We start from the raw sequence: 16,281 nt of genomic DNA on the forward strand, positions 1-16,281 counted from the left end.
GCCTCCCCTCGGCCCGCGCAGCCGTCGAGGGCGGGGGAGTCCTGCGGGGCAGAGGGGAATGTGCAGGAGCTGTGCGCTGGCCCCGGGGAGCCGAGCGAAGCCTCTCAGCTGCTCACGCGGTGACATAATCGCCCCCGTTCCTGGTCTCTAGAGGTTTCACTTAAGCACTAAATCCAGACCCCCCCGTGGGATCCTTTCCCGTTCGGTTAACAGCCATCTCCCACAGGCAGTGCCTGTATCTGGGCATCACACACCAACAGGGCACCTCAGTGTACCTGGATCAAGGCAGGATGGCAACAAATTAATTGTAGCAAAACTGAAAATACATAAACCCTGCATTATTTCCTACCGCTCAGATTACAAAAAAAAAAAAAAAGTATCTGAAAGGAGGGATCACAGAATCAATTAGCTTGGAAAGTCTCTCTGAGATCGAGTCCAACCTATGGCCCAACATCACCTTGTCAACCAAACCGTGGCACTCAGTGCCACATCCAGTCTTTCCTTAAACACCTGCAGGAATGGTGACTCCACCACCTCCCTGGGCAGCCTGTTCCAGGGTCTAATCACCCCTTCTGTGAAGGAATTCCTCCTGATGTCCAACCTAAACCTCCCCTGGTACAGCTCAAGGCCATGTCCCTGTGTCCTGCCACCGGTTGCCTGGGAGAAGAACCCAACTTGCACCTGGCTACAACCTCCTGTCAGGTAATTTTAGAGAGAAATAAGGTCCTCCCTGAGCGTCCTCTTCAAGGTGTCCTGCTCCGGTGGGCCTGGCAGCCACCACTGATAGCAAACAGATAAGGGGAAGGAGACTGAGGAAGTATTTAGCACTATGTCCGCTCATGAATGCTTGTTTGCTTCCAGGAGTAAATCCAAAACACACAAAAGCAGCACTGTCAACATAAATCTTATTTTAAAAAAATAAAGAAACTGATAATATTTTCCAGTGCTTTTAAATTCAAAGGCTTTTTCCACATATTTTTTTGCCATTCATTTCAACAGCAGGTAGAATCAGTTTCAGTTCTCACTCAGCTTTTGTGAAGCACTTGGACAATACTATTGTTGCACAACATCACAGGTGAATTCTAATGTCCCATTACAGAGCATTATGAAATATGAATGTTGGTAAAGATACCATTGCCCATTTTGATCAGAATAATCAGAGATGTAAACTCATTTAATTCAGGCATGTACTCATCCCTTTTGTCACCAGAAAAAGCCCAACACCTGCACACAGGACCTACAAAGTCTCTATATTGGCTTTAGAAAGAAGTTTGTCTTTTAAAAAAACTTTTGCAGGTATTTTTCAAATAACATTATCTCATTATTTAATTCTATTGAACCAAAAGTGTGTTCAAGTTGAAAGTTGAAAAGCAGCTCATTTTGAAAGAGAATCCCGTCAAACTTGGAGACTCCATTCCATTATCCAAGCCCTCCGTAAGTTGTGCATGTGTGAGTGTATCTTTGATCAAAGTTTCTGAATTTCAGCTATCATAGCAGAAATGCCAGGAGGGATAAACAGATAAATATTTTTACGCAAGTGATTAGTACACATGAATGGAGCCAGACTGAAACAAATGGGATTTGAATCTCTATAGATAAGATAAAAATGCACATACTGTATTTTTGTACCACTGCATGTTAGTCTGGAAAGATAACTCCTGGACAGGAATGGATTGCAAAGGCCTGAATGGAAACTGAACTATTGGTAGAAGATGCCACCTAACACCGCCAGGTCCTGGCACCGGGAACTCGATGAGGCCACCTATGCATTGCTCTCATGTCAACCAGATGAGGTCAGAGACTCCCTTCTGCCTCCAGCTGACCTCAGCCAATTCCAGCTGGCAACCCAGCGGCCCCATGTCCTGCAGCCTCCTTGACTGGCTGTATGAAATGCTAAACAATTACAAGTTCATATCCTCACCTTTTTTTTTTTTTTTTTTTAATTCCAGATCACCAGATACCTAAAAGCCACTTCTTTCCCGTCCAAACATAGTATTTAAAGGTCAAGATGAAACTCTTGTTTCCCATATCACAGATTGACCTTTCCAAGGGCAGTAGCAGGCAAAGTTCATTTAGTCTCCCTCTTTCTCTCTTGAGGATCTTGTTTTTTGGATCCTGCTCCAGCTGGACACTGCAAGAGCTAAAGTCTAGCAAGCTTCTAGGCACAGTACAAGACATTTATTTAGTTTAATGAGACACTTTTTATTCCTGAAATTACAGACACCATGGTTGCTTACATGCATGAATGCAGCTAGAGTGGCTTTTACTGCTCCTCTGTACAATTTGTGTTTGCAATGCTGACTACCTGGCAGCTATGGCGGTGGACATTCATCACCTCTATAGAGTTTAAACTTTTCTTGGTTTTTGATTGAAAATACACTCATCTACATTTCTTCAACCGCAATAGTTAAAGAAATTGTCTTTATGGGGCAATTAATCACAACAGCTACAGCAGGTTAAGCTCTCCTATAATTAAATATTTTGAAATAATTTCTGTGTAGATATTCTATCCCACAGTAAAAAGGAACAGAATTCTGGATTAATAATTTTTGAACCAAACAGATCAGTGGTATTTTTTCCTGTTGCGCTGATAAAGTATTATTTTTCTGTTTCTTGTCCTAAGCTGTTGCTTCTAACAGGATTTTAGCACTAACAGTTCATTTCTTAACACTTTTATATTGCTTCATCTTACTTTTTTCTCACCTAGCTGCTTTCTGCCCTGAACAAGTAATACACCTGTGAGACAGAAGCCATGCTGCTTTAGGCACCGAAGGTACTCAGCTTTGGCACCGATTAGCCACCTGAATTTGGGGCACACTGGATACATTTGTCAGAAATTATCTACTTAAAATCTGGATCAACAGCTAAACCCTTCAAACCTTCCTCTGCTGCTGTGACTCCCTATCTTGGTCATGTAATACAGCTGCCTGGATGACTTTCCTGCTTAATTTTAAATGCTTCCAGCCAGAGCAGAATTGGTCACTGCTAAATCACTACCAAAATATAGATTAATCCATGCCATGAGCTGGGAGGTATGATCCCTAATATACAAAAAAAGGGGCTGCCACCAAAGCTAAGGGACTTGCTTGGCCCCACACTTGCTTGGCATTTTTCAGTACCACAGTGAGAATTCAGAAGGGTTTAGGTCTTAGCCAGCCATAGATCTGTGCCATCCCTTTCAGAAAGGTGAAATCCCAGGTTAACTTAAAGAATTTTGTGTGCAGCTGAACCTGCATGTGGAAGGTAAGAAATTGTGCTAAATAACAGCTCCTTCGCAGTTATATTCAAGATGGCAGAAGCTGAGCAAATTCAAGTCCTTTGATATTGTGTGCTGTATCACGGCAAAATATTCTCCCCTGTCAGCAGTTAGCTGCTCTTAAGCCAGACACTAGAAAAGGCCAGCCTGCTTCTGCCAGTGTGTCACACAGCCCCTTCTGGAAAAACAAAACAGAAAAAAAAACCCCAAACCAACGAACACAAACAAACCCTCCAAACCAGTATTTTCCAGGATATTGCTTAGCAGGACCTTTTTTCTTTTTTCTATTTTGTAACTACACTACAAACTTCCACTCACCCTTAAAGATTTCTGCCCCTTTCACTTGTTCCATCTCCTTTCTGCAATGATTCCACTCAAGAGTTTGAGAGCCTGATCCAAAATTTGCCCTTTTGCTGCTTTTCAGGAGTCTGGGTTTGCAGATGGGAGGACAGTAATGGAAGCTGAGGAGGAAACCCTGGTTACTGTGAGCCATCAGACTTTTTGTAAGTCTCTGGTGGAAATGTGCACCTGAATTTCTTTTCACCGGCTTCAGCAAATTCAGGAATTCCATTTTCAGCTAAAATATAAGGAACAGACTATGGATACATGCCCTGACTGCAGCACGTTTTTCTGCTGATTTATTGACTGTGCATAAATACAGCACTATAACTGTCATATTTAACTACAAAAAAAAAGAGAGCTGTATGCTCAGGAAGATAATTCAGGGCAGCTCTGAGGATTTTCATCTGTCTTCCATGTACTTCAGAAAAAGCAGCCACTTAGCAAAGGGGCAGAGTCCAGCCATCCTGATTTTTTTCCCCTTCTCCCTCAGACATGTGTTAACCCTTTGCTGTGCACAGTTCAGCAAGGTTTCCTCTTCCTGCAAGGTTTTTATGCAAGCACAGTTAACATGCCCACAGTCCAAAGGTGAAAGCCAGATACCCAGCCCGTGTAATAGCAGATATGGTTTAATTTCCATTTTGCTTTAAAGACCAATGAGAAGAGGATGAGGAAGTGATTGGTTGCCTAAGATGGGGGATCGTTTTGCAATACTGGTAGATAAGCAAAATTCTGACAAAATGTCTCCGAGGAGACATAAAATTAACCCACGAAGCAGCACTTTGAACAGCAAAGCAAGCCAGAACAGATTTCCAGACAGGCAAGGCTTTCCATATGAGAACAGGTTTCAAAGTCCAAGAGTCTCCAAAGAAGAAACAACATTCACAATAAAAGTTTGAAAAATATTCTGGCTGCTGAAAAAGAAACTGAAACCTTCTCCAGTTTAGCAAACTGGAGAACTGAGTTACTCTAAACCTGAAGATAAGAAAGAAATTAAAATTGTGCACATGCCTATGCAGGGAGATACAAAACTGAAAGTGTGTGCTTCAGCCTAATGCATGTTTGTGATCCAACACCAAATAACATCAGATTAATGGCCCCAGCCCCAAGCCCCCATATGTCCTGCCAAGGTCTCCCCACGGAAAGATTTATCATCTCTCGCTTATAAAAACAGGGAGAAAACAGAGCTTGTTCTGAGGGGTAAGAGAAAGGGAGAGGGATTTGTGGCTGAGACAGGAGCCTTGCACCAGGCAGTCACAGCCACGGGAAGCAGGGGCTCACAAGCTGGGGATGCTCCGACTGTAGGTGCATTTGAATTGACAGCCAGCCAAGAACTGCATGAAATTCCCCGTTACTTCCTTTTACTGGTCTTATGCTAACTGTTGCTAAGCTGTACCTGGGAATCAAGCCAAATCAGCTTGGGATCTTTGGATGAAAGGCATTAAAAAAAGCCCAAAACCTAGAGTATTACCAATGTGGAAAGCAACAATGTGAATTAAATAAATGCGCAAAGTGGCAGGATTTGGATTTTATTACATTCTACAGTGTAAAATATGAAGACAGACTAAAAAATTGCCACTTCTGAGGAAAACTACATCCTTCTGCCTGCGTTCCTGTGAGGAAGAGTCATAAAAGCAGCATATCGTTACCAGAACTGAAACCTGAAAATACATATGTTTAAATAGACTAGAGCCAACAGGGACTGGTTAGGAGAGTCATTTTCCCAGGCTATGTTACGCAGATTTGTGCCACCAAGTGAGAAGTTCACATTGCTTCATCTATTACCTATCAGCATTTACTTTATGGCAAAGAATATTCATGGGCTGGGACCTGCTCTGAACTGACAGGATTTATCAAAGCAAAAGCCACACTTGGCTGTTTCATTTCTGGACACAGTTATGATTTTTTACTATGTATATGGCTTGCCTGCAACAGAAATTCTCCCTTGCAGAGTTCAAAGTATCTCCCACAGAGAAAGTTTAGCTAACCTGACTGCACTCCACATGCTGCCTGTGCCTGATCCAAAGCAGACCAGACCCTGCTGGAAGCCTTGGGGAGCCTCAGCCCTCTGATTTCAGCTCAGCAAGTCACCTTTCACCCCTCACCATCATTTCACTGCACTCGGAACATGCACTGTCCCTCACTGGCATGGCACCTTTTGTCTTAAAATAAAACTTAGGGGCAGTCTCCAAAATATTGATGGACACCATTCCATGGGATGTTAACTCTGTGCTGAGGGCACCTAAAGTAACTTACTGGTCCCAAACAGGAAATATTACTATAATTTAGGGATGAATATTAACATTTCCAACATATCCTTAACAGATCATCATCATCATCTTACTGAAACCAAACACTTCCATGACATGAATATGTTTATCATGATTTAGTTCTCCCAAAACACCCAAAATTATACAGAAAACACTGTGCCATAAAAGCATTGCATTTTACCATAAGCAATTTTCATAAAATAATTTTTCCTGCATAGGAATCCCATATTTAATCCTAAAGACTATTTGTCATTAAAGAGAGTTACAAAAGCAGACAGAATGATCTACTTGGAACACAAGGCTTTAGTGGCACATGAGCTCTTGCTGGCTCTGTTACAGACCTTCACCAGCACTTTCCATGGGTACCTGGCCTTTCTACCTTGGTTTCCCCAGTTGCAGAAGTGCTTATTTTGTTGTTTTCACTAATTTTGTTTTAAATCACTTAAAACCAGATCAAGCCCTCACTACAGAGGCAGAGGAATCAACCCTGCCCTGTAGCTCTTACCAGCTAATTTCAGCCATGATCTAATGAGTGGGTGGTAACAAGACAATAAGGCGGGATAGGAGCAAAAGGCCCAAGCAGCACTAGGAGCTGAGCAAGAAACTCAGCAAAAAGCAAGTGCATGGGAAAATAAAACAAAGATATTTTCATTCTTCAATTTTTTTTTTTTTTTAGATAGATAACGAAGAAGAGAAAGTGAAAACCCATCTCCTGAGGTATCTGGTAAGTGTTTGGAAGAAACAAGTTTCCAGGAAGACCTTAGGCAGGGACACAACCTCATCTTGTGAGAGCAGCTCTCTGTGTAGGAGCATGGAAAGAGGAGACAGTGCAGGGCAGCAGTATTGCCAGCAGCACACAGCAGATGGGAAATCCAAAGAACTGAGACACAGCAGGAAGCAAGAAGTAGGTGTGCTCTTGAAGAGTCAGCTCGAATGTGACAAGGTAGGAAAAAAGGGCACAAGGTGGAAGAGCTTTGTGACTTTGCCAGACTGAAAGGACAGGAAGGTGTTCCCTGAAGATGGTTGTGCTCAGATCTGGAGACATTTGCATTTGCCTCTCTCAGATGGAGTATTTGTGCCAGATAGGAACACAGAAACTTAAAATTAAAATGTACTCTCTTTTACTCCACTGTCACTTCATATTTGGACACAATAGAAGATATTGTGCTTATTCTGGACTAAGTAGAATAAAACAGCCCCACTCTCTGTGGAGCTGCTTTCTGTGTCCTCTTAGTGCTGCTGACCTTGCTCACTACAGACTGAATTACTGAACTTCCGGAACTCTCAGGTCCCAGTTTTGTCACTTCCTTGCACTCACTCGATTTTTGTGTATTAAGTTGGAAGGTTTGTTGGCAACAAAGGAGAACTTCAAACCCAGACACTTCTGTTTACTTGCTGCATTCTCTTACCTAGTTTTGAATATGAACACAATCTCAAACTGGAGAGGGTTACAACAAAGTTTTCTCTCCTTTCAGAAGCCTTTGGTACTTTCCAAGAGCCAAAAGCTAATTATTTTGGTACTTTCCAAGAGTCAAAAGCTAATTATTTTGGCACAAAGAAGCACCAAAAAATATTTGCATTCCTGTGTAGGGTTTATGCAACAGTTTTGTCTGAAAGGAGAAAAAAAGAGAGGAGTAATAAAAAGCCCACATTTATCTTTTTTCAGATACAGAACAGTTTCATTGGAGGAAGAAATGAAATAGACAAAGGCTCTTCAGGTTAGAAAAAAAAGATGACTGCAGAGGGAAATGATGGCAGTGTGTAAAACGCTGAATGGAGAAGGTAAATGCAGAGTAATTGTTCACTTTCTCTTGCAGTACAAAAGCTGAGGGGGCATCCAACAAAGACGTTTAGCAGCAGGTTTAAAACAAACACACCCAAAAGGAAGTACTCTTTCCTAGCATCCGTAATTGCATTGTGGCAGTCAGTGCCTCAGGAGGTTGTGGAGACTGAAAATGGATTTTAAAAGGCATTAAACAAATTCATGTGGGATCAACAGCAAATAAACACTGTAGCTTTGGTGAAACTTTTGTGTTTTCAAACCCTTACCCAGAGCTGGGAGGAGGCACCAAGTCAAGATGATTCGGTATGTGGCCTTTTCCTTCCTCCCTGAGTGCTGCTGGCTGTTCCTGGAAACAGCGTGGCAGTTCCTGTTGTTCTGTGCTGAGCCGTGAGCCCGGGTGTTGCACATCACTAAGGAGCAGAAAACGTTCTCTGCATTCTCCTGCCCGACTCTGTCTTCCAGCAGACTTCCTCAGAGGGCAGGAGATGCTTCTGGGAGAGCTTTGCAATCCAACCCTCCCCCATTTTTCCCTAGAGCAGCCACACTTATAATTGTGCAGAGAGAGAATATTGCATTACCTCGGGTTAAACCAAGGAAAATTTCGATCCTATGTTTTGGCATTTAATTGTAGCATTTAGCTCATATTTAAAGGGTAAAAAATGTAGCTGCCCTCATTATTAGTCAAAATGCTCATCAGTCCCCAATAATAATTCAGGACTTTCTACAAAAAAAGAAAGACAAAGCAACCAAACAACTGGTCTCCATAGACAAGTGAAAGTAACAATTTACCTAAGACAGCAAGGAAAACCGAACAAACAAAAAGAAAAACCAGAAACTCCACCCTGAAGTCACTCAGTTTAATTTTTAAAAAATAATATCTGCAATAAAAGATTTTATATTCAACATTCATATAAAGGACAAAAATTTCCAATTATGATTATGCTCACCCTTTTATTAAAAATAAAAGGCTGTAATAATGCCAATTCTCATCCAAACATTTTCAAAATTCAATTATTCCCTATTCAGCTAAACCCATTGTGTTTGCAAGGAAAATCCAACTGAACTGGGAGTTTGTGCCAGTCCTTTCCCATGTCCCAACATGCTCGTTTGTCACCCCAACTCTTCTGCAGCCTTGCACAACACACACTCTACATCACCACTGAGCCAGGGACAGGCAGCTTGTCCCTTATCCCCAGCCCCACGCTCCTGCCACCCCCTGCCATCTCCCTGTGCAAACGCCCCTTTCCTCCCAGCACACACATCCTGCTCCCTCATTTTACCATCCAGCAGAAAAGCAGAAGAGAGGAGAAGGCAGCAGATAAGGAGGAAGGAAAAAGGACACGGTGGGTGATCAGTGCGGGGTATAGACCTTGCATATATATATTTTTACAAGAAATGAAATTAAAAATTCAAGGGGGAAGACCACAAAAGCCTAGTGACAGTCTGGCACAGTGGAAATCTGTGATAAGCTACTGGTGAATCAAGGTTCCCACAGCACTTGTATTATCAGCTTAGGAACATATTAAATCGAAAAACAGGGGCAAATGGTACACTTGCACTAAGGCAGAGGGGTCCTGAGTTGTTCAGCACCCCTGCTGCTGTGGGTCTTCTGGGAAGGGAGTCACTGAGACTGGACAGTGCCCCTCAGGGGTTTGTATCTCAATGCAATGCCTTGGGGTTTCCAGCTAAGTGCTCAATAAGCCTTTTCCCTTCTCCAGTTACTCAGGTCTTCTCAGTGCTCACACAGTAAGGAACACTAACAACAAGGAAAATAAAATGCAGGAAAATGGATGTATAGAGGAAAAATAAAGGAACAAACCTATGAAAAGTGGTTATGAAAAAACAAGTGTAGATCAGAAGGAAAACAAGCAAAGAGAGAAGCACAGTTCTATACGGTTCCTGTTGTTCTTTAGGAGGAGCCACCATGATGCAAAATACATAACTTAATGCATTGAAATCATAAATTACTCTTTGATACACATAACAGGAGCTTACCTGAATCATGTCCCAGGCAAACAATCACCTGATAAAGCTAAAATCACCATAAAAATAGAAGTTACCTTTTTTGAAAAATTCATAAATTAGCACTAAAGACAGTATTTAGTCATCAAACTGCTTAAAAAACCAGAACAGTATATTACATCTTAGTGTATCAAGGCAGAGTATTCAGAATGGTGGCAACAAAGGAAAATTAGCCTCAGCTTTCCAAAGGGACTTTCAGTGAAACACAGACATTTCAGTTAATGGGCTTTGACTGTGGGTATTTTCGCTCTAGGCAGTTTCGCTTGGTGCACTTTGAGCTTAATTCTCTGAGGTATCAATCACTTGAAACTCCAGATGAACTCAGGAAGATCAGCAGCTGATGCTAGTCAGAGGCAGGCCCAGCTATCCCAAAATGGTTAATCAAAGAGGCATTAAAAAATGTGAATCCAGCAAAGTTATGGCAACCAGTAGTTTGTGTACTAAGAGGGCAGCAGGACCCTAAATCTGAGGATATTGCCTGTCATTATGGCAGAGCAAAAATCAGAAAATAGACTTTTGTCTGATAGTGATATCCAAACATATTCTTTTCCAAATGCAGCACAAGCTGCAACATGCAGCACTCCTGCCGGAGGAAGGGTAGTCCCTGGGCCTGAGGAGCAAACAGGACAGCACCTGTAGCCATGTGGGTTGTGACTCCTACAGAGAATGCAGTTAGGGCCGGTGCATTCCTTGCTAATTAAATACAGTCCTAGGCTGCTAGCCAATTACCCCTGCAACCCTCACAGGGCCACGTTTGCAAAGCTCTGGTCAAATAAGGGATATGTGGAGCACTTGAAAGGTAAGTAAACTCAAATTTAAAGCCTTGCTGCATATCAGATACAACCATAATATTTTTCTTACTTGTTTACTATTTTCAAGCAAAAGCAGCAAAGTCTGGACTCTTAACTTCTCATTGCTTGCAGAGACTCAGAAAGCTCTTCCATGAACCCTTTGCCTCCAGGCTCTGGGACTGGCACATCCACAGCACCCCCAGCTCCCTGGAGCTGGTGATGTGGCAAACAGGAAGGGCAATAAAATGAGGTAGGGCAGTGCTGCAGCAATGCCATGGAAAAGTGCTGTATTTGCTGTGAGTGTAACATGAAGACTCCTGCAGTCAGTGCAGCTCTTTGTTAAAGTACAAAATAAGAATCTTATCTTTTCTAAAGCTTTCCTTGAAACACTATACAGAGCTGCCTGTGTGCAAGCTTTATCCTCAGCTGCTCCTTTCCCAGTAGATAGGCAAAAGAGTGCAATCTGATTTCAGAGGCCAGGGTTACACTCTGCCCTCTGCCTCCAAATAGAGCTTTTCCTTAACACCATTAAAACAAAACCAGCTCATCTAAGAAATGGGACTCTGCAGACAGTGGACTTTAGGGGTTCGGTGACAGTTCTTTCTCACTGAGGCTTGTTTTCTGGTCAGAGCCTAATCATGAGTTTTCCAGAGGTACAGAACATACACATAACTCAGCAAGGCAGCTGGCAGTGGCCACATCCTTCCAAAATCCAGTGATGAGGATTTAAACAAGCTTGGTAAAAATCTTCATTTTGTGATTACTCTGCAACCAAGAAAGCAGCTGGGAGTGATTCTGTCACTACCAGGTCTTCCCACACATCCTGCTTCATCTTAATTTTTATTCATTGGAACATGCAAATTTCCTGTGACATGGGCTGGAAATTGCTTCTATTGCATTTCCAAAAAACATCAGAGGATTTCAGCATCAGTCACTGTGTCACACAGGCCATAAAACAAATTTTAATGGACAATAGTGGAAAAAAATTCCTGAACCAAGAACTAGCACAACAAACACAGAAAAACTCAGTTCTCCCTCTGGAAACACTGTTGTTTACTGCTGTCAAGGTCAATGAAACTATAAGCAAACTGTTACAGCAAGCCCCACAGACTTATGTGTGCTAATATTCTACATTGTTAGTGCAGAAGTATTTTAAGAACAGTTAAAATCAGAAGTAGTTAAGCCTCAAATACAGCAGCTGAACAAAAACTCTGTTGGCTTGAATGACATTGAGGCCAATCTGCTGCCTCTCTAAAAGAGTCCCTTCCTTTTTGAACCTTGGGGAGAGAGGCATAAACAGGTCAGTTTTTGCAAACAAAGTAAGGAAAGTATGAATTTCTGGCCTCAAAGGCTAGGGACTCTTTCCTACTCCCTCAAGGGGACCCAAAATTTATCCAGCTCCTTAAGCCTTTCCAGATGCCTTCCCCAGAATCCTGCAGAGAAAGGAAAGAAAGTCCTGTAAAAACCAAGTATTGCCATGCTGGAAGAAGCTCTCCAGATGAGCCCAGATCTGGTCTAGGATCACACAAAATTGAAACACTTCTATCAGCCATGGTTATGGGCATGTCATACATCTCTTGTAATAATTAAGTTATTAGTCTGTGTGAAAATGGAGCCTTTTGTATCCCAGAAAAATCTAAAGCAGGGAGCATAACCAACCAGCAAGACTGAGCAACAGAGACACTCTCCTTGTAGACACTCTCAACTTGTGTAGTTGCCAATATTTTAGTTTAGTGACAAATATTAGTCCCAGCTGTTTACAGTCATATAAACCAACTCACATCCAACATGCTTCACATGGTGTCAATATTTTATTCTCATTCGCTGAGGAAGAAGTCAGTGTCTAATCAGTAGGAGCCAAAGGCACTTTTGTCGTAAAAATCACCTTGACTGCTGCATGCCCCCTTTTCTTCACCACCCAGCAGAATTTTGACTGTGGTAACAAGTTTGGTTTGCTTTGTGGTTGGTTTTTTTTTTTTTTTTTTTTTTTAACTGCACTTTTTCTGCCTTTTTAATCTAGGGTAGCATTTGCAGTCTGGTCTTAAATGACTTAGGGCAATACAGGGAATAAAAGGCAGAAATGAGAGCAGAACCTCCATTTCCTTACTTAAAATTATGAGTTTTACCACTCTCCAGTGCTGCCTCCCTCACTGAAATAGTAAAGTATAAATGCAGGCAATTATGGTGTTCAGATTATATGATCCCAGCCTTTCTCTTTTGTTGTTGCTCATTCATCCTTTTTATGTAACTGTTGCTTTAGCTGTGAAACCCATAAAGGTCGACTTGACCCTAAATTGTATCACTGGGAAGAGTTATCAAAGTTATGGACAAAGCATACAAGGTTGCCATGCATTTTCTTGATTTTTTTGTGAGAAAATAAGTTGGTAACTTTATTCGAAACACAACTGCTTCAGTGAAAATACTTCTGTAATCGAATTTACTGCCTAAGATTGGGCCTGCAATAGGAGGAAGCTGTAAATGAATGGCACAGTCTTGTTAATGACTGTGTAGAGGGCAGAAATAAGGTCAGACAGCAGTGCTGTTGTTTTCAATAAATTCCATGGATCTATTTTTTATCTCCTTTTGCTATAATTTCAGTGGTATAACTTTATCAACTTTTATCCTAATATAATCCAAAGTATTCCAACTGTACATTGTTTCTCTTAGTAAAATATTTCTTGTGAGTGTAATAAGGCTTTGGTGAATTTATCAGTATTACTACAAAAAGTATAAAGAAAACTGAAAGTAAGAGTACGCCACTGCAATATGTATGTGGTCTATACTGAACTGTGCTATTAGTTTTGTATTGGAGAAAGAATGCACTAGGCCAGAAGTTTTATGAGGATCTGTGCTTCCCTTATGCTGGGAACACCTTTCCCAGCTAAAGCCCACTTTTACTGTAATGAAATGCTTCAAGCAATCAATAATTTTCTCAAAATTTCATTTTAGAGGAAAACTTCTGAGATCATCTGGTGTCTTGTTTCAATATTTTCTCTCCAAAATAATTTTCCTGTGACAAGTAGCACAGTGCCTATAAAGCAGGGGGTACACCATGCTGCAGTTCAGGGGATTCTGAATTAGAGCCCATGTTTCAGTCTAACCATCACACCTTTATTTTCTGAATGCTGCAATTTTACCCAAGCTAACAAATTAAACTTCACAAAACTGGTGAAAGATCATGATGCTGTTTCCTGCTTTCTTCCACTTCTCCCTGGAGCGAGGTGGGTGCAGTCCTGCAAGGAGAACGCGGCAGGAAAGTTGTTTTGAGGCTTGCTCTCCATGCAGGTTTGTAGCTCCAACTGGTGTCACTCACTGTCCCCACTCTCGCTCCCGCGCTGGCGTCTGGCTGGGCTGCGCTGCTCGGGCCCAGCTGAGGGGGAGGTGGGAAGAGCACATGGAACGGCAGTGGGAAGGCGAAGGTAGGGGGAAGAGCTGGTGGTGCCACAGCAGGCAGTGCGCACAGAAACCTCCCCGAGGCTCCACAGCCCCAGCTGAGCAATGCCTGGCTCTGAGTGTGGCAGAACATTTTGAAAGAAAGGTTACAGACTTCGAACAGACAAAGATTATGTCCCCACCAGGTTGTGGCCAGGTGTCATTTAGACTCCTTACAACAAGCCATCACCCCTGAGCTGAGCCATCCCTTGGGCTGCACTCAGACCAGGTAGGTGCTGCAGGTCTGCCTTGAAACCCCAGGTTATGCAGCAATTCTCCTACCAGTGCCAAAGGAAATCTGGAAACTTCATTTCTACCCTTGTCCCCACTGACATTTTCATGACTTTCAAGAGGGAGATTATATCTGAGAACTGGTTATTACATGGGGGGGAAAAAAAGCAAATTAATTTAAAATAAATTTTGTTATGTTTGCATTTCGGAATAAATGTAAATTTGCACCAGAATTGATGTAGAATGAGACTTATGAATGTGTTGGTACAAGGCTGCACATGAGGTAGTCACAGATGATTGATACAATGACTGATACTATAATTTAGCTTTTTATGCAGTTTAAATGAGCACTCAATTCTGTACCCTTTAATCACAAAGTGGCATTTCATCTCAGGAGTAGCCAGCTGTAGTTCAATAAAAGAAAGGCTGCCCAACAGGAATAGGCAAAGTAGGCTGAGGCCTCCAAAAGAACACAGATCAAAAACATTATTTGAAAAATGAAATATTAATACAGGCAAGGTTTCCAACTAAATGTTTCCTTTGGTATTTGTTCAAGTGAATGTTATACCTCTAGTGGCAGCAGAAGTGAATTATTTAGCATAATAATGAAGGAAAATTCAGACTACAGTTAAGGAGTTTCTACATCTTGGCTATAGGTATGTACATACAAAAACGTGCATCATTTATGAAAAATGAAATCTTAAATCCTCCTGTATATAATTCACTCTGCTCAGAGCCTGAAAGTGGAGCAAGAGAGGATGAGCAGGCCTTTCCAAGTTAAATATGATGATTTGTCCAAGTAAAATGACAGAACTCAGGCTTCCACACAGAGCTGGAATGTGCCCATGGCTGGTGCTGAAGTGACCGGGTCTGGCCATTACCTCCCCTCAAAGGAGAGCTTGTCATAAAAATGCTAATGTATGCCTGTCCCTGCAGGCATGAGGGAAGGCAAAGTGCACACTCCAGCTGTTCCAAGACAGGGGCACTCTGCAGGCCTGGGTTAGGCTGCAACAGTGCTGGGAGTCAGGCTGTGGACACGTCTCCTCCCAAATCCAGCTCTGTTGACAGCACAGTCCTCCCCCAGTCTGCCCAGAGGCTGGTGAGCATTGCCCAGCAATAGGTTACCACCCCTCTGATCTGGATATACTTGTTTGAACACTCCCTAACCTATTTCAGTGAAAATCAGCTGGCCAGCAAACCCTTATTACTTAAAATGTTAGGCCATGGTTGCACAGACATTTTTTCTACCCTGCAAAGCAAGCCCCAGCCATTTCTACTCTGTTTCTTTGGCTCTGCGTTCCTCACCCGATAGGTCTATGCCCTATTTTGTCTATTTTTATAAACTTAAGTAGTTGTTGTGGGTTTTTTTTTAAGTTGGATTCGCCCAACACTTCTCATTCATTAACTAAATGCTACAGTCAGTGCCAACACACCAGAGGAGATGGTGAGGGGTTGGAAAAAAATCACCAGAAGCTTCCCTACATCAAATTTGTCTTCAGATTAGATGTCTTGAGGAAACCATGGTCTGACACTCCTTAATCCTTTTCCATGTTTGGCCTTTGGTAAACTACATGACTGATTATTTTACAATCACAGCAAAAATGATCTTAACCTCTTCTTAGTGTGACCTCCTCCAGATCCACCAAACTCAGGAGAATCTCCACAATCAAAGGGGGTTTTGGCCTGGGCCTTCACGTAAGCAATTCAGGCTGTTCATGAGTGGTACCCTCCCATACACAGTTTGGAATATGCCCAAGGCAGGTTGCTTCTAATGCCTGGAGTCAAAGAGGTCACTGTTATACCAGATGGAGAAATAAACCCTAACCACTGTGTGTGCAAATCAGGCACAGGTAGGATCTGCATGTCCTCGTTGAGCCAGAGCAGGTAGATTATCTGCACTCTAAGCTTCTCAATCGTTGGTAGCAGCAAAGCCCAAATCCAGAAGCATTTTGAATTTCCAGGTCAGAGATCAACTCCAGCCCAGTTGCCTCCCAGGTCTCTCTTTTCTGCAGCATGTTTGCAACATGTCAAAGACTGCACAAACTAAACACAAGACCATCTGCTTAGCAGCAATAGCAGCTCCTTGTCCTCAGCTTCTAGCCTTTTAAAATCCCTTGTCTTGCTCCTGCTGACCATACTAAGGAACGAGTTCAGCAG

General features: G+C 42.3%; 1 long non-coding RNA gene across 1 annotated transcript; it reads left to right on the plus strand.

Annotated features, from left to right (window-relative positions):
* Positions 1-624: 624 nt before the first annotated feature.
* LOC108448845 lies at positions 625-16,275 on the plus strand. Its single transcript, XR_001864881.1, has 3 exons — positions 625-3,759; positions 6,542-6,589; positions 7,532-16,275. It is a non-coding gene; the product is annotated as an uncharacterized LOC108448845 (long non-coding RNA).
* Positions 16,276-16,281: the final 6 nt, after the last annotated feature.

The sequence above is a fragment of the Corvus brachyrhynchos genome, unplaced genomic scaffold (genome assembly GCF_000691975.1).
Source record: "Corvus brachyrhynchos isolate BGI_N302 unplaced genomic scaffold, ASM69197v1 scaffold220, whole genome shotgun sequence".
Classification (NCBI taxonomy): domain Eukaryota; kingdom Metazoa; phylum Chordata; class Aves; order Passeriformes; family Corvidae; genus Corvus; species Corvus brachyrhynchos.